Source organism: Heptranchias perlo, chromosome 18, assembly GCF_035084215.1.
Source record: "Heptranchias perlo isolate sHepPer1 chromosome 18, sHepPer1.hap1, whole genome shotgun sequence".
Lineage (NCBI taxonomy): Eukaryota > Metazoa > Chordata > Chondrichthyes > Hexanchiformes > Hexanchidae > Heptranchias > Heptranchias perlo.
Window position 1 is genome coordinate 38,002,308 of NC_090342.1, and position 19,499 is coordinate 38,021,806.

At 42.9% G+C, this 19,499-nt stretch overlaps 1 protein-coding gene across 6 annotated transcripts in view; it reads left to right on the plus strand.

Annotated features, from left to right (window-relative positions):
- LOC137334768 (ninjurin-2-like) overlaps positions 1–19,499 on the plus strand; it is a 294,378-nt gene that overhangs the window by 153,854 nt on the left and 121,025 nt on the right. Inside the window, exon 1 of one of the 6 annotated variants that reach the window (XM_067999726.1) lies at positions 17,647–17,688. The exons of the other annotated variants lie outside the window; for them this stretch is intronic. The gene's annotated coding sequence lies outside the window, so the exon portion shown is untranslated. Of the gene's footprint in view, positions 1–17,646; positions 17,689–19,499 lie in introns of those variants that run through there. 6 annotated transcript variants of the gene reach the window in all.

Genomic DNA, 19,499 nt, shown 5'->3' on the forward strand with positions numbered 1-19,499 from the left:
GATGAGTTGAGGGTGGGTTTTTTGAGGAGGTGGCTGTTCTAGAGATGGTGACAGAGGAGAAGGAGTTATTAACAATGTCATCTGGCATGGCAGCCAGGAATTTGAGAAACTCTTCCAATCTTTCCAATTTTGTTCATTCCTTCTGCAGTGATAATACAATCATGTTGTATATGAATGCTCTCAGCAAGAGCAAGTCCACGTGTTCCATTGCTACGTCTATACTTTCTATGTTCACCCCACTTAGCTCCATTTTCATGACTACTAAATATTACAGTGGTGAGATGGTACATGCCACAGATATCCCCACTTCAAACTCTTGCCACTCTGTTGTGTATTCTTTCACAGTGAAGCTCAACTCAAACTGGTGATAGAGTCCCTCAGTTACAACCGTCTGTTTCACAGTCAATCAACAATTGTCCCACATACAAAAGAGAAAAACCTCATTAGCGGAGCAATGGCTTAAATTCCAGAGCTACTGATCCCTGGAACAACTCTTCATACAGACCACTCCTGTTGCACTGTTGACCAATTACATGATAATCTGCAAAAGCGCTTTGTGCGGTCCTTACCTTCCCCCGGCACAGCTGTTCTTCTGGCATGTTCTCAGGCAGCTTTGGTTCCAGGAACTGGTTGCTTTGTAGATTTCCCTTGGATGAAGGAAATGCTATTGTGATGTCGATATTGTTCAAGTAATGTTCCCCTGCCCCTTAGTCACTGTTGTGATGTAAGGAAACGCGGCAGCAAGTTTGCACACAGCAAGGTCCCACAAACAGCAATGGATAAACTTGTAATCGGTCTGTTTTTTCGCCTTGCAATCTATGATTTGAGCAGGCTGGCCACTTTATATGTTTAATATAAACTAAGGAATCTTACAACACCAGGTTATAGTCCAACTGTTCTATTTGAAAATCACAAGCTTTCGGAGGCTTTCTCCTTCGTCAGGTGAGTGAGTGTGGGATTCCATGGAAGGTTACCGCATTTATAGTCAGAGAACAATACCTGGTGATTACAGATAATCTTTCCAACTGCCCGTTGTCAAGGCAATCAAAGTGTTCAGACAGAGTGATGTTACCTACAGGACCACCGAATATACAAACAGCCAGAACAAAAGACAGACAGAGAGAGAGAGAAACATCCGAAAGGAAGAAAAAGACAGAGAATGACCCGTTGTATTAAAAACAGATAACTTTTTTTCGCCGGTGGGGTTACGTGTAGCGCGACATGAACCCAAGATCCCGGTTGAGGCAGTCCTCATGGGTGTGGAACTTGGCTATCAATTTCTGTTCGACGATTTTGCGTTGTCGTGTGTCTCGAAGGCCGCCTTGGAGAACGCTTACCCGAAGATCGGTGGCTGAATGTCCTTGACTGCTGAAGTGTTCCCCGACTGGGAGGGAATGCTCCTGTCTGGCGATTGTTGCGCGGTGTCCGTTCATCCGTTGTCGCAGTGTCTGCATGGTCTCGCCAATGTACCATGCTCCGGGGCATCCTTTCCTGCAACGTATGAGGTAGACAACGTTGGCCGAATCACAGGAGTATGAACCATGTACCTGGTGGGTGGTGTCCTCTTGTGTGATGGTGGTGTCTGTGTCGATGATCTGGCATGTCTTGCAGAGGTTGCCGTGGCAGGGTTGTGTGCCACGACCCTGCCACGCTGTTCTCCTGAAAGCTGGGTAATTTGCTGCAAACGATGGTCTGTTTGAGGTTGGGTGGCTGTTTGAAGGCGAGTAGTGGAGGTGTGGGGATTGCCTTAGCGAGGTGTTCGTCATCATCGATGACATGTTGAAGGCTGCGGAGAACATGGCGTAGTTTCTCCGCTCCGGGGAAGTACTGGACAACGAAGGGTGCTCTGTTGGTTGCGTCCCATGTTAGTCTTCTGAGGAGGTCTATGCGATTTTTCGCTGTGGCCCGTCGGAACTTTCAATCGACGAGTCGAACGTCATATCCCGTTCTTACGAGGGCGTCTTTCAGCGTCTGTAGGTGTCCATCGAGTTCCTCCTCGTCTGAGCAGAACGAGGAGGAACGCGATGGACACCTACAGACGCTGAAAGACGCCCTCGTAAGAACGGGATATGACGCTCGACTCGTCGATCGACAGTTCCGACGGGCCACAGTGAAAAATCGCATAGACCTCCTCAGAAGACAAACACGGGACGCAACCAACAGAGCACCCTTCGTTGTCCAGTACTTCCCCGGAGCGGAGAAACTACGCCATGTTCTCCACAGCCTTCAACGTCATTGATGACGATGAACACTACGCTAAGGCCATCCCCACACCTCCACTACTCGCCTTCAAACAGCCACTCAACCTCAAACAGACCATCGTTCGCAGCAAATTACCCAGCTTTCAGGAGAACAGCGTGGCAGGGTCGTGGCACACAACCCTGCCACGGCAACCTCTGCAAGACATGCCAGATCATCGACACAGATACCACCATCACATGAGAGGACACCACCCACCAGGTACATGGTTCATACTCCTGTGACTCGGCCAACGTTGTCTACCTCATACGTTACAGGAAAGGATGCCCCGGAGCATGGTACATTGGCGAGACCATGCACACACTGCGACAATGGATGAACGGACACCGCGCAACAATTGCCAGACAGGAGCATTCCCTCCCAGTCGGGGAACACTTCAGCAGTCAAGGACATTCAGCCACCGATCTTCAGGTAAGCGTTCTCCAAGGCGGCCTTCGAGACACACGACAACGCAAAATCGTCGAATAGAAATTGATAGCCAAGTTCCGCACCCATGAGGACGACCTCAGCCGGGATCTTGGGTACATGTCACGCTACACGTAACCCCACCGGCGAATAAAAGTTATCTGTTTTTAATACAACGGGTCATTCTCTGTCTTTTTCTTCCTTTTGGATGTTTCTCTCTCCCTCTCTGTCTGTCTTTTGTTCTGGCCATTTGTATATTCGGTGGTCCTGTAGGTAACATCACTCTGTCTGAACACTTTGATTGCCTTGACAACGGGCAGTTGGAAAGATTATCTGTAATCACCAGGTATTGTTCTCTGACTATAAATGCGGTAACCTTCCATGGAATCCCACACTCACTCACCTGACGAAGGAGAAAGCCTCCGAAAGCTTGTGATTTTCAAATAAAACAGTTGGACTATAACCTGGTGTTGTAAGATTCCTTACATTTGTCAACCCCAGTCCATCACCGGCATCTCCACATCATAATATAAACTAGGCAGCAAAATTCAGGTTTTCCTTGTTTTTGTCTGTGTTTTAATCTGTTTTCAGTGGATTATTTTCATCCAGAATTGCAGAATTTACACTAAAATATCAAAACAGCTCAATTTGAAATGTTCCCACAGCTGCAAAAGCATCAATCCCATAAAATGAGGTTTATTGTTACCAGCAAAGGAGTAGCGTTGATATACATCCTACATCAGTTGATGGTTGAGACCACACAATATTTGAAATAGTTTGCCTTAATTTAGTTGTAAACCAGTTGGTTTTCTTAAGCACGCCTCTTGTCCACCCAGCCCCACATTGTGTCCAATTTTGGACTTGACAATAGGTCCTAGAATAAGTTTGTGTCAGTGACTGGTGTCAGTGATTGCGTTATATTGTTCAATTTCTGATTCCTATTCGTAGTTGGCAAGTTAATTGACTGATTTTTAAAAAAAGTATGACCTCTTCACTGTTTGGCGTCAGGAAATGAGACCAATTTTATAGCTTGAAACAATGGCTAATGCTGGAGATAAAAAGTTTTGAAAGGAGAAAACTTATTCCATCTGAGCCGGGTGGCAAGAGGACGACAGTTAGCTTTTTTTTTATTCGTTCATGGGATGTGGGCGTCGCTGGCAAGGCCAGCATTTTTTGCCCATCCCTAATTGCCCTTGAGAAGGTGGTGGTGAGCCGCCTTCTTGAACCACTGCAGTCCGTGTGGTGAAGGTTCTCCCACACTGCTGTTAGGAAGGGAGTTCCAGGATTTTGACCCAGCGACGATGAAGGAACGGCGATATATTTCCAAGTCGGGACGGTATGTGACTTGGAGGGGAACATGCAGGTGGTGGTGTTCCCATGTGCCTGCTGCTCTTGTCCTTCTTGGTGGTAGAGGTCGTGGGTTTGGGAGGTGCTGTCGAAGAAACCTTGGCGAGTTGCTGCAGTGCATCCTGTGGATGGTACACACTGCAGCCACTGTGTGCCGGTGGTGAAGGGAGTGAATGTTTAGGGTGATGGAGGGGGTGCCAATCAAGCGGGCTGCTTTGTCCTGGATGGTGTCGAGCTTCTTGAGTGTTGTTGGAGCTGCACTCATTCAGGCAAGTGGAGAGTATTCCATCACACTCGTGACTTGTGACTTGTGTCTTGTAGATGGTGGAAAGGCTTTGGGGAGTCAGGAGGTGAGTCACTCACCGCAGAATACCCAGCCTCTGACCTGCTCTTGTAGCCACAGTATTTATATGGCTGGTCCAGTTAAGTTTCTGGTCAATGGTGACCCCCAGGATGTTGATGTTGGGGGATTCGGCGATGGTAATGCCGTTGAATATCAAGGGGAGGTGGTTAGACTCTCTCTTGTTGGAGATGGTCATTGCCTGGCACTTGTCTGGCGCGAATGTTACTTGCCACTTATGAACCCAAGCCTGGATGTTGTCCAGGTCTTGCTGCATGCAGGCTCGGACTGCTTCATTATTTGAGGAGTTGCGAATGGAACTGAACACTGTGCAATCATCAGCGAGCATCCCCATTTCTGACCTTATGATGGAGGGAAGGTCATTGATGAAGCAGCTGAAGATGGTTGGGCCTAGGACACTGCCCTGAGGAACTCCTGAAGCAATGTCCTAGGGCTGAGAAGATTGGCCTCCAACAACCACTGCCATCTTCCTTTGTGCTAGGTATGACTCCAGCCACTGGAGAGTTTTCCCCTTATTCCCATTGATTTCAATTTTACTAGGGCTCCTTGGTGCCACACTCAGTCAACTGCTGCCTTGATGTCAAACAAATGTGAGCCAGGGAGGGTAAATGAGCCAGAGTTCGGGCTTCTGATTGCTGCCCAGTGACCACTGCTGGAAAGTGAATGTTTGTGGGAAGGGGCCGTGCAACCCGTGCAATTACACGGGGCTCCGAGAGGATCTGTGGCTCCTGATCAGCGGCCACACTGGCTACATGTCCGAGGATGGTCTCACCACCCAACAACTCTTTGCCTCCGCCAAAGGACTCACCTACAAGTAATAGCCGCCATCAATCCATGTATAAAATGTAAATCCACGCGGGACATGCTGCTCACATCTTGGTTCCACGTTGGAGGGATACAGGGGCTGAATTATCAGTGCACTGCTCCTGCACACCTTCCGCCCACCACCACCCCCCACCTCCCCCCCCCACGACTCATTCATAATTTACAATCGCTAACATGGAATATGATTCATTTTTTGCAAGTGTAAGGAGAATTTCGGGTAGTTTGGAGCCCCCAAGCGGCTGGGGAATTTTCCCCTTCCCTCCCCAGAAATCAGATTAAGTGGATAGTATTTCGTGTCATTATTTCGTAAAATGTAAGGGCCCCAAACCGAACCTATGCATGGGGCCCCCGCAAGGCAAACACCGCCCCTGTTTGTGCACATTGGGCACGGACAGGTCTGGATTCAGTTGTGGTTCTGCTTTTGATTGAAAATCTTGTTAACACACACTGCATTCACGTAGGAAGAATGACCACGAGTGATGTACTAGAGACCTGCTGGCACCTGTGCGACTATACCTCGTATACTTCGTAAGAGACTGTGATTTGAGAAGGGGAGAATTTTTGAAAAAAATGTTCAAGTTTGAAACCACCACATACTGATGGGATGAAAGCCTCTCTCCACTTGATATAGGGTCACAAAGTGAAATGTGGTTGGAGCCCACAGCACAATTTGACAGATTCTCACGTTTGATAATTATTTCTCTCATTTTAAGGGGCTGTAAGAATTGCTGGCATTGAAAATGTCAAACTGGGGCAAGGGCTTCTTTTCTATGGTTAGGATTAAGGTATATCACTGGGCACAGAGCATGTACTTTATGTGTTGCATGTGACTGGGGAGTGCTTGCTGCTGGGAGTGAATACAAAAAGTAAAAAATGGTCACCTTGAGCAAAAGCAAAATGCACACTTAAAAAGGGAAAGAAAATGAAACAAAGGGCCAATTTTTTCTTGGTCCAGCCTGGAATTGTGAATAATTGGACTTTTCTTTCACAGATGCTCAGATTATGCATTTAGGTAGTAGATTGATGGCCTGGCAAAATTTTTCACCTTTCCAAATCTATGACGTATTCAGCCAAATGGTCCGTCCCATTTACCACATTGTTAACCGGTAACAGCCAGGCTGCCGTCTCTGATGCCAAATGAAAACTCTTTTACAGCTGTTGCTGTATTTTAAAAAAAACTTTTGTTTAATAATTCTATCGAAATTATCTTAGAAATTTCAGTGCAGAAGAAAACCATTTGATCAATCATACCTGTGTTGATTTTTGTTTATCCTAAACATATACGGGTGGACTTTGCTGCGAAAATAATGGTGAGGCTAACTGCGCTCACGTTTATTTGAGTGCAAATGGTAGACCAACTTCCGGCAACCGCACATATGTAGTTAAACGCGGAAATCCGGAAGTTGCTCTACCTGCTCCTTTGTAAGCTGTGTGAGAAGGACATCTCACTGTTCAAATGAATGGAATGACATGAAGTTCCTGAACTAACCTGACGGATACGAATCTTGCCAAAGAAAGGTACATTAAGTCATTTAAATCTAAGCGCACTTTTAATGGTGTGGTAAGCTTAATGACTGTCAACCAACCTCTCTGATACTGAACATTAACTTTTACAAGTGTGGAGTCTCATTCCTTCAGATTTTAATTGTTGTTGGATTTTCTTTTTAAAATAATTTTTAATTTTTTGCTCTTTCTGACTCTCTTATCTCTGTCTCTTAATTCAATATTTCTTATCCTCTCTTTATTTCGCTTACTGTACCTGATTTGACATTGAATTCATTATTCTAACCTACACTTCCTAGTTCCGACTGCGTGGCTTATTAACATGCTTCAATCTGATTGGTTAAGGGGATAGACTGTTGCTTGTCCTGTTTACACAGGTGCTAGATGCCCTGTGGAGGGCGCCGTTTTGGATTCAGCGCCCGATGAGAGGAACTTGCTGTGAAAAAAGACGACAATTTTCTGGGCAAGTGCAAGTCTAATGAGCGGCCGCCACCTTTCGTTTACCACTCAGAGGAAAATCAGGGCCATTATACATTTTCTGTTGCTTTCCTTTTGTGTAAATTATCATGGGATGTCTGAGATATTTCTGTAGCTGAGAGGGTGGGCGTACAATCTGTTTCAAGCCTGCTGCCAGTGGTCTCTGTAGCTGACCACCAGGAGGCACTAGAGACTGCCGACGTCAAGCTTCTCTTCTGATTTTTCCCTGTCCCCTGCAAGCAGACACTGCAGCCTCTGCTCAGCATCTTCGCGCTCAAATCAGAGATTAAGCAGAACAGGGATTGAACCTATGCTCATGCCTCTGAACGTCAGTGTCATAACACTCAGTGCTGATGTGACAAGACCTGGTAAATGTTTATTAAAAAAAATATATTACTGATAACTTAGGTGTTTTTGAACAAACTCGAGGCAAGGATGGATTTTTCACAAAGTAGACCTTAATGATTGCAGTAATAGATAAATTTTACCAACAAGCAAATCACAGATTTCCCAAATCCTAATGCATATCTGTGATTTGGGAAATGGACAAGCAATGCATCATATTGGCTATGATGTCACATGCAAGCAAAGCCAAACTTTTTGTACTCCTGATGACATAGTTGTGTTGCAAATTGTATTTTCATAAAACACTGGGGGAAAAGCCCACCTGACAATGCTCTTCTAAATTCAGTGATGAGAAAAACAAGAATTAATTGAAACATATCCATGGGATTGTGAAGCTGAAGAAATTCCTCAGAGAAATTGCGGCAGCTGGTGCTGTTATTGACAGGTGCTGTTTGAAGGTAGAAAAATAGTACAGCTTCGCTATTTCCAGCTAATTTGTTCTATCCTGATAAAGGATGATGAATTGCTGCTTCTTCTGCTTTTTAAAAATCTTATTTGTCAATCAGGGTAGAAGTTTGTTGTGATGGAAGGCAGCCTGAGAGGTTCACAAATGTGCTTTAATTTGTGGCCAATTAAAATTAGATTTGTGACTACTTGCAGTAATTTTTTCTTTACCCAGTAACAATGTTGTCAAGCAGACTATTTGTTTAATTACCATTTTAAAAATCTGATTTTTAAAAAGAAAGCAATGACAATAACATGAACACCATTCTCCTTTTTCCAACCGTGGTCTGACTGCATATTTTACTGTGATCGATTGGAAGAACTTTGGATGAAGTGAGTGATTGGTAGGATTCAGCCTGTGAATTAGATGATGCCAATCTTGTATTATGTGGTTTAATAACAAGGTACAACTGGAGGATGATGTTTCATAAAATTGCTCCTGATGGTTTCTGGGAGCACAAAAAAGACTGTGAGAAATCATTCTGGACTACCAACAAGCAAGCCACAGATTTCCTAGATCTAATGTTAGTTCCGGAAGTAATGAACTGTCTGACTTGAAGTATTCAAGGGACTGAGTTCTATGCAGCAACCCTGGGGAGAGTTCCAGAGGTGGGATTCCTCCGTGCTTGGATTATGTTCAAACTCTGGATTGATATTGAATGTTGAGGTGCAACTGCAGTAGCTCTTGAATGCCCGGTATGCGTATGGAGCTCTGGCAATAGTAACATCAACTCTTGTGGTACTGCGATGTTCAAAGCTTTGAAAAGATCAACAGTTCAACCAAGATATGAGCAACTGTCATCCCAAGTCATAAGATGAACATCTGCCTTCAGTGTGATGGAAGGACTTATGTACGGCAGTTTGAAACATGCCATCCACCTTAATGTCCTGGATGCCCAAGTCCAATGCCTCTTACTTGTCACTAACTACTTAATCCAGGTCCTTATGTGAGGGACTCTGGCAAAGTGACATGACCACTGTGACATTGATTTCCCCCTCCAGGATATTCAGTAACAGGTCAGTGTAGGCGGAAGGCTTTCCTCCCTGCAACCACTTGCCTTTTTTCCACCAATCTACCTCACAGCTTCATCCTGGATCTTGTAAATGTATGGAGAAACCCCATGCAATGCATGCCTAAGAGTTCTGAACCATAAAAGAGAACAACATGTCGTATATGCCACAGGTTCTGAGATACAGTGGGCCTTTGCTGTCATGACAAAATTTTCTTAGAGTATACTGAATCCAAGGGCAAGAGATGGGTTTTCCCAGTAACCTGCCAAACAAGGCTACTATATTTCCTCAATAGGTTTATAAAGGCTTTACAAAACCTTTCTGAAAGTTCCAACACTCCTCTTGGGTTTTCCAGCCACCTTCATCACTTGAATATTTCAGGGTGCTTTGGCTGCAATTGGCATGAAGTAGAATGTTTCTAACTTAGCAACCTTATAATGTAGTGGTGGATGGCTAACTTCATAGTCAATCTTTCCTCCCATTGTTTTTCAAGTGGTTTTCTGAAAATTGAAGATAACACATCAAGTTGCCATCCTATTGTCCAATTCAGTGATTTGGTCATGATTATCTCTCATTGGACAGGCTGGTTGGATTTTCCACACCACTAGCGGCAACAGCATTTGAGAGAGGGAAATGTGGTAGAGGCATTCTGCTGGCACCCCGGGTAAATCTGCCAGAAGTGATGGCAGGTGTTGAATACGTCTGCTGATATTTTGTCGAGTGTATTTGAATGATATGTTAACGATAGGAATACATCATTAATGTCTTAGCAATGCTAGGCATCAGAAATACCATTGCATTCCTGGTATCCAGTTTTCAACCCTTACGGCGGCAGAAGGGATTTTAAAAATTAAAGGGCCACCTTCCCTAGTACAATCAATTGATTGTCATGGCAAGGTGGGATTTTAAAAAATATATATATTTTCTCTCCAGCCCTGAGGCAAGCCATGCTACACTGTGGCAGGTACTGTAGCCCCCCCACCACCCGGGTGACCTGGTATCAGCAGTAATATCACTGGGAACCCATCAAAAATCTTAAATGAGCCTGACTCAGGAAGATCTGCCAGGCTCATGATCCTGGAGGTCATAGCTCACAAAGACGAGTAGGTACAAAGTCTGCCCTGCAACTGATCTAACAGGAATCCCAGTATATCGGAAGATTTACATTGTTAAGTTGAGCAGCTATATTGTCAGATTATGCCTAATGTTAGAAACAGATCTTACTATATTCAATGACTCTTAGGAGCTTTTCTTATGTGATGCTTATTCTAATGAACTTTATGAGAAATATGAAAACTCAAGGCTGCAGCCATCACCATCAGTTTGTACCCTCATTTTTATTTTTTTTCTCTCTATTTCTTTTGCTTTCTCTATGTCGTGATAATTTTTTTGACTGATAAAAGGCAAGCAACCTATTCCCAACACCCTGATCTTTTACCCAACAGTTTGGTAAGTACACCAATATAACTCATCGTGACTCTCCTTTCCACTTCCCCTTCTTTTCGTGTGCAAATGCTAAGTGTCCACTGAACACCTCCAGTACTGGCATAAATGAGATGAAAAACCTGCCAACTGGGGAATCATGGGTGTAAACTCCTGTCTAATTGCCTTGTCTCCTAATCTTTAGAAGATTCCTTTTTTTTAGAAAAAACAACTATCAGGGTTATATTTTGTTTTTTTCATGAATCAATGGTTAATGACTCATATATTGTAGAAATTAACAAATCAAAATCAAAATGGAGCATGTGGTCAATTTTGCTTCCAAAATTTTGGAACAGTCCGAACCCTTTAAGACAGGGTGTCCAACCTTTTGGAGTTGGGGAAAGATACTTGTGTCAAAACCCTTCTCCCCCTCCCATGGGGAGCTTCAGCCCGGAGGAGTGAGTGGTGCAAAAAGGCTGCTCCCTGATTGGTCTAAATTCACCAATCAGTCTTTACTCGCCTTCCAAACCCTGGAAGTTAAAAGAGGTTCAGTTGAGCTGTAGTTAAAATCTGAGAATAAATGAAAGCCGTATTAAAGGAGTTCATAGGCTGGATTGCTCTTCTATGACATGAGAAGAAACAAGATTGTTTCTTAATAATACTATGATATTACTTTGGGGTACTGGAGTCAGTTGATAGAAAGTGAGGACTTTGAGGGAAATAATACACAATGTTTTGCATAGTTATTTACTCCTGTATGTTGATATATTGAATGCTGTTTCAAACAAGTATCATAATCCTGCATATATATTATGTAAACATATGGGGGTAAATTTTAACCCCAAGAGCGGTTGAGTTGGGGGCGGGTGGGAAGGTAAAAATTTTTTTAAAAAGTAAAATCCGACCCCAACTCCCTTCCAACCCACCCACTTCTGGTTTTAACGGAGGTGGGTCGAGGGGCGGGCGACAAACCCGCTTTCAGGAGGTGGATTGGTTACTGAGAACTTTTAAGGAGTCTGCGGGCCTCCATTTTAACAGCACTTTTATTTTTAACTCCTGGGGGCTGAGATTCCTGGGCGTTCTGCTTCACCCCACCTAACAGGAAGTGAGAAGGCCCAGATCAACAGGTAAGTGCCTTTATTGCACTGCTTGTGGGTCAGGGGGAGCAGGATTGTTTCCTCCAGGCCCAACAAGCCTTCCTGTCAAAATTAGCCATTGGGATCGGCCAACCCTCCCCCCTCCATGTCCATCTCTGACACCCCCCTCGATCTCCAACCTGCCCATGATCTCCAACCCCCCCACATACAAGCTCCGCCCCCCTTGATCTCCGACCCTCCCCCCCATGACTGAGCCCTGATGACCAATGCCCCCGATGTCCAACTCTCCCCCCAATGACTGAGCCCCTTTTGGCCGCCCCTCCCAATGAGCGCTGACCCCGATGACCGTTGACCCCATTTTCACCCTCCCCCCCCACCCCCCACACCAGCTCTAACACTTACCCACGGGCATCCGCTCCCAAGCTGCTCTCCTGCTCGACTGATAATCTGGCTGGCTGCTGGGCAGGAAACCCACTGAAAAAGATTGAAAGACGTCCTTACGTTAAAATCATAAGGACGTCCGGGAAACCCGTATTTCTGGGTTTCAGGTCTGGCAATCCGTCACCTCGCTCTCTTCCTGGCTTGATGTTAAAATTTACCCCATACTGGTGTAATAGTCCTCATATCAACCACACGGACTGCAGCGGTTCAAGAAGGCGGCTCACCACCACCTTCTCAAGGGCAATTAGGGATGGGCAATAAATGCGGGTCTTGCCAGTGACGCCCACATCCCATGAACGAATAAAAAAAAAGGTACAGCACAGGAGGAGGCCATACAGCCCATTGTGCCTGTGCCTGTTCTTTGAAAGAGCTATCCAATTTATCTCATTCCCCTGCTCTTTCCTCATAGCCCTGTAAGTTTTTTCCATTTGAGTATTTATCCAATTGCCTTTTGAAAATTACTATTGAATCTGCTTCCACCACCCTTTCAGACAATGCATTCCAGATCATTACAACTCGCTGCATAAAAAAATGTTTCCCCATGTCGCCTCTGGCTCTTCTGCCGATCACCGGAAATCTGTATCCTCTGGTTACTGATCCTTCTGCCTCTGGGAACAGTTTCTCCTTATTTGCTCTATCAAAGCTGTTTATGATTTTGAACACCTCTATCAAATCTCCCCTTAACCTTCTCTGTTCTAACGAAAGCAACCCCAGCTTCTCCAGCCTCTCCACACAACTGAAGTCCCTCATCCCTGGCTCTATTCTAGTAAATCCCTTCTGCACCCTCTCTAAGGCCTTGACATCTTTACTAAAGTGTGGTGCCCAGAATGGAACACAATAATGCAGCTGAGGCCTAAGCAGTGTTTTATAAAGGCTTGGCATAACTTACTTGCTTTTGAATTCTATGCCTCTATTAATACCCCGGATCTCATACAGTTTTTTAACAGCCTTTTCAACTTGTTTTGCCACCTTCAAAGATTTGTGTATGTGCATCCCCTTTAAAATTGTACCATTTAGTTTTTTTTGCCCCTCCTCATTCTTTCTATGATTCTATGATTACTACCAAAAGGTAACACTTCACACTTCTCTGCGTTAAATTTCATCTGCCATGTGTCTGCCCATTTCACCAGTCTGCCTATGTCCTGAAGTCTGAAGTCTGTAGTCTGTTACTATCCTCCTCATTGTTTGCTACATTTCCGAGTTTCGTTCATCTGCAAACTTTGAAATTACACCCTCTCAACCCAAGTCCAGGTCATTAATATATATCAAAAAGAGCAGTGATCCTAATACTGACCCCTGGGGAACACCACTGTATACTTCCTTCTAGTCTGAAAAACAACTGTTTACCACTACTCTCTGCTTTCTATTCCTTAGCCAATTTTGTATCCACGCTGCCACAGTCCCTTTAATTTCATGGGCTTTAATTTTGCTAACAAGTCTATTTTGAGGTACTTCATTAGATGCCTTTTGAAAGTCCATATACAACATCAATTGTACTACCCTCATCAACCTATCCGTTACTTCATCAAAGATCTCAATCAAGTTAGCTAAACACGATTTTCCTTTAACAAATCCGAGCTGACTTTCATTGATTAGCCCATACTTTTCCAAGTGCCAATTAATTTTGTCCCAGATTAATGTCTCTAAAAGTTTCCCCACCACCGACGTTAGGCTGGCCTGTGATTGCCAGGTTTATCACTCTCCCCTTTTTTGAACAGGGGTGTAACATTTGCAATCCTCTAGTCCTCTGGCACCGTCCCCATATCCACCCTTACTTCCCTCAGTAACCTAGGATGCATCCAATCTGGACCAGGTGACTTTTCTACTTTGAGTGCTGCCAAACTTTTAAGTACCTCCTCTTCATCTATTTTTATCCTATCCAATATCGCTACCACCTCCTCCTTTATTGCTACAATGGCAGCATCTTTTTCTCTAGCGAAGATTGTTGCGAAGTATTCATTTAGTACCTCAGCCTTACCATCGGCCTCCACGAGAAGATCTTTTTTGTCCCTAATTGGTCCCACCCTTCCTTTGACTACCCTTTTACTATTTATATGTTTATAAAAGACCTTTGGGTTCCTTTTTACTGTTTTGCATTGGTGTTATTCTTCAATATACAATACATAATGCTATATATTAAACAGATACTGTATAGGAATCCTGCATATCAACATAATACATGCTGTTTCGCATAGGTGTAATTGTATACAATCCATGAGTTGGTAATGCTGTCATCCCCCTACTCCATTAAAGTCAATGGTAATGCCTTGGTGGTAAGGCCAATTGTTCTTTGTTCCTCTGGAGGTAGCAGTATAACTTCTCTCCGCCTGTTACAAAAAACACATTTAAAAGGCATACCATTTCCTCTGACGAACCATGAGCAAGGCTACAGGCGATTCACTGGTATGTTATATGTGTTATACACATAGGGTTGAAATTCTTATTTTTACAACAAAAATGTACAAATATCAGTTTATCTCCATTACTAATGACCAGCTAATAATATCACATTCTCAGAAACTGCATTGTTCAAACTGATGCAATCTGAATTTTTATCAAAAGTTGTTAATTATGGAGAAGATAGGAAATCTCTTGTTTTTTTGTAAAAAGAGTACTTTCATTCCCATGGTCTTTTACACTGCTGTCATATTCTGCTTTATAATGCACAATGCTCTTGTCTATATTTAAACACACCACATTTTGCAGAAGAAAGAACAAACTTGCATTTATATAGCAACTTTCATCACTTCAGTCTCAAATCACTTCACAGCTAATGAAGTTCTTTTGAAGTATAGTCCCTGTTGTATTGTAGGAAACTCGGCAGCCAATTTGCACACAAGGCCTAGCAAACAGTAATGAGAATAATGACCAGATAATCTGTTTTAGTGATGTTGGATGAGGGATGAATATTGGCCAGGACTCCGGGAGAACTCCGCTGCTCTTCTTCAAATAATGCTATGGGATCTTTTACATTCACCTGATAGGGCAGACGGCGGCCTCAGTTTAACATTTCTGGAAAGGCAGCACCTCTTGACAGTGCAGCACATGCTCAGTACTGCACTGAAGTATCAGGCTGGATTAAGTGCCCAAGCCTCGAGTGGGGCTTGAACTGTCTCTGGACTGGGGCTTAAACCCACAACCTTTGGACTCAGAGACAAGAGTGTTACCACTGAGCCCAGGTTGAAACCCATACAACACTCCACACACTGTTTTACCAAAGCTATAATGGTTTTATTGAAATTATGATCTCATTACCAAATGGTTCATCTGATCTGTCCCTGGTCACATTGGAGTGAAATCCTGTGACTGCTGCTGCCAATATTTCAGCCAGTGATCATAACAGGAATCATCTGTATTTATTCACTAGCACTTTAGCCAACTATTGTACCTACTCCTTGTTTTTTCACAGAAAAAAAATCATGCTTCAATTCTTTAAAAGAAAAGGCAACAGAACAGATGTTTGGAGCAATTGTACAAGGTATTGAGTCACTCAGGAAATGATGGGATAGACACCAGGAAATTTGAATGTTGTAATGGAAATGCAGTGGTTTATATCTGTATTGCAAGAAAGACTTGTGCAAAGGAAGTGTCAGTAAAGTGTGTCATGGATATGACAATTCCCAGAATGATTGTAGCTTTTCCGAGTAAGAGGCTTACAACAGCAGAAGAGGCTTACAATGTTGCCAAAAAGAGTAGCCTGAGGATTGTGAGAGTTTTAGAAATCAGCAAAGGATGACCAAGTAATTGATAAAGTGGGAGAAAATTGAGTATGAGAGTAAACTAGCAAGAAATATAAAAACAGATTGTAAGAGCTTCTACAAGTAAGTAAAATGGAAGAGATTAGCAAAAATAAACGTTGGTCTCTTTGAGGCAGAGACAGGAGAAATTATAATGGGAATAAGGAAATGGCAGAGATGTTAAACAAATATTTTGTATCTGTCTTCACAATAGAAGACACAAAAAACATACTTGAAATAGTGGGGAACCAAGGGTCTAACGAGAGTGAGGAACTTAAAGCAATTAAGATTAGTAATGAAAAAGTACTTGGAAGAAATTAAATGGACTAAAAGCCGACAAATCTCTTGCACCTGATGGCCTACATCCTAGGGTTTTAAAAGAAGGTGGCTGCAGGATAGTGGATGCATTGGTTTTGATTTTCCAGACTTCCCTAGATTCTAGAACGGTCCCAACGGATTAGAAGGTAGCAAATGTAACCCCGCTATTCAAGAAAGGAGGGAGAGAAAAAACAGGGATCTATAGGCCAGTTAGTCTGACATCAGCAGTAGGGAAAATGCTAGAATCTATTATTAAGGACATAGTAAGGGGGCACTTAGAAAATCATAATATGATTAGGCAGAGGGTTGTCCTATGAGGAGAGATTGAGTAGAATGGGCCTATATTCTCTGGAGTTTAGAAGAATGAGAGGTGATCTCATTGAAACGTATAAAACTCTTAGAGGGCTTGACAGGGTGAATGCTGAGAGGCTATTTTCCCTGGCTGGAGAGTTTAGAACTAGAGGTCATAGTCTCAGGATAAGGGGTTGGCTATTTAGGACCGAGGTGAGGAAAAATTTCTTCACTCAGAGGGTTGTGAATTCTTGGAATGTGGCTGTGAATGCACAGTCTTTTAGTATTTTTAAGGCTGAGATCGATGGATATTTGAACACTAAAGGAATCAAGGGATATGGGGAAAGGGCAGGAAAGTGGAGTTAAGGTAGAAGATCAGCCAGGATCTTATTGGATGGTGGAGTAGACTTGAAGGGCCGTATGCTGACTCCTACTCCAATTTCTTATGTTCTTATAATTCAATGTTATTATCCAAATTGCACTGCCAAAAGCATACTTTCTGTACATTCCCATTCCCTTTCTTTTTCAGGTATCTCTTTGCTGTGTTCCATTTTTTAGGGAAGAGGATAAATTGCTCCCAGGTGCTGCTTGTAACGAGCTGCAGGGAAGTACAAGGACACCTGGAGGAGGGGGCAAGTGATTTACCCCTGTGTTTTATTTTCCCTTCCCATTGGCAATCTGAGGCTGCAAGTCTCTGCATGGAGAATGGGAATCATGATGTTACAGCGTATTGTTACATGATACAGTGCGTTGGATTTCAGTGATACATTTTGGCCAAAAGCAAACCCAGTTGAAATCTTCTGCACTGTAGAGATGTCTCATCAACATCAAGCTCAGAGTATTAGGACTGTCCATTCTTTTTTCCCCTCTGGTTAAATTACTTTCTGCATGCTTTCTTTCTATGTCTTTCTGTGTTCTGTTGATGCCGTTTTTTTATTGTTCATGGTTGGGAGGGCAGGATTGTCACCTACCAGCCACAGCTGCCCCTTTGGTTTGCTCATCATGAGGCTCATTCCCTGGACCAGCTTTTCCTCTCTTGCCAAGATGACCTGACCTAGATTGACATACTGAAGGTGAAACTCAACTGTCATTATCGGTCAAGATGAGAATAGGGATTTGGCGTCTCCTGTCCCAGTTCAAGCAGTGCAACTGCTTCATATTTTTCCTTTTTTTCCCACTCTTATCCCTATCCTTTCTCTTTTCATTTTTTGGCTAAGTTGGTATTTGAAATGTATATTCATTGGTTCATTTTTGTGCAGATGAATATTGCTGAGGAAATAAAACACTTTCCCATTTCAGGCACCAAGTATTCTAAACACAATCAGGAGAACAATAGACACTGGAGGTAAGTCTGTTCCTGGAAGATCAATTAGTACACAAGCTGTATTGGATCACAGAAATATCGAGATTTTTTTCTGTGCTTTACATGACTTTAAACCGTTTGTTCCCAATGCAGAAAAGAAAGATGTATTCTGTGCAGATCTCACAAATAAAATACTCACCTATAATCCAACACTTGATCAGTCGTACAACTACTGACGCATCTGGTGTTATTTTATCTCAATTAATTTTTTAATATGTTTTTAAAAAGTATCTGTTCTGAAAGCACAGCTGATGTCCTGTCCTGTCAAAAGCTGGCTTGTTGTTTCTAAGTAAGGTGTGCAGTTCAGTAAGTGAGATGGGGAGATTAGTTTCTTAAAGGCTGTATTATCACAGCCAAAATAAAGAAGATTTGTACAAGGCAGGCATTAGGAGTTCTCTGTCATTCTTGGTGGAAAAATTTGGAAGCCTGATAATGGAGGTTTTTTAATACCAATTGCATAATTGATAAGAAAATTGGGAAGATTTTGTCCCTCGGGAAAACAGCTTGTCTTACTTTATTTGTTCTTCAGACAGAGGGGCTTTCTTGAGTTATTTTCTAAAATTCACATTTAAACTTGTAGACAGCAGTGTCCACACAGCTAATTGCAGCCTGGATAATTATATACTTTTGAGGTGGCGCCTAGGATATTTTCTTAGCCATAACTGGGTGGATTTTGAATCACCTCTGAACTAACAGGGCACCACAGTGATAACCTCACAATAAACAAAGGCAGTCTATCTTCGACAAAGATTGTGATTAATCCAAGACGATACTGGTAGTGACAAGATTGGGATCAGTTGGGACTTGAAGACTAGTTTAATTTTACAATTGCCTTCAGAAATTTACTTTTGATTTTACCCTTAAGTTTCAATAACCAGGTGCAGTGAAATGACAACTGCCAAAATTCTGCAGTGATAGGCTTCCAGATTTGTAAAAATATTTTTTTGCTTTGGTAGGGTTTTTTTTCATTTATTTCCACACCTGTTTTATCTCTTTAAATTTCCACATGTGAAGTATTGTTGCTTGGACAAGAGGGTAGAGAATGACCTGCACCCAGGCCTCTGCTAATGGCACTTTATAAGTTCATGTGGTGTGGTCTTGAGATGACTGTGCCTCTGAATATTTTTTCCTTCTCTTCCTGCGGGAGCAAGTTGCCTGGATTTCATTTAATGCTTCTTCCTGATGTCCTGGCTGAATTAAAGAAATTTCTGTGTGGAGGATCATGGTAATTCCAAATTATTGAACTTCCTGTCGAACTCAGCAGCCTGATGAATTGGCTGGTTAGATCATCCAACACACACCATCATGCAGTTGTTTCCGTGTACATTTTATTTTGTTTGATAAACATAAAGGGGCACCAACTGTTTGGCAAACTTCTTGTTCAGGTTGGGGAAGAGCCAAGTGTCATTTTCTTCAGGTGCAAGTGGCATGAAGATGCATTTTAATAAGATTTATTTAGTTTCATCATGAATTAATTAAAAAAAAGAAATTGAGAAAGATTTGCCAAACACATTTCCCATGAAGATGAGAACCCTTTAACAGTGGTATATTTGGTAATTTAACTCAATTTTATGAAACGTTCCTCTAAATATTTACTCTCAATCATGTAAATGCCCTAGTCTGAGAATGGGTTAATGGGCACCTGAAATGACAGCAGAACCTGTTCATCCACAGACAGTGATTCTATTAATCTGCTCTAAATATTCTGTGTGTTTGTTGATTGAGAGATTGACAGAGAGATTCTACATGCCGAGGTTGGGGGGTGGGGGTGGTGGAGAAAGGCAAAAAAAAAT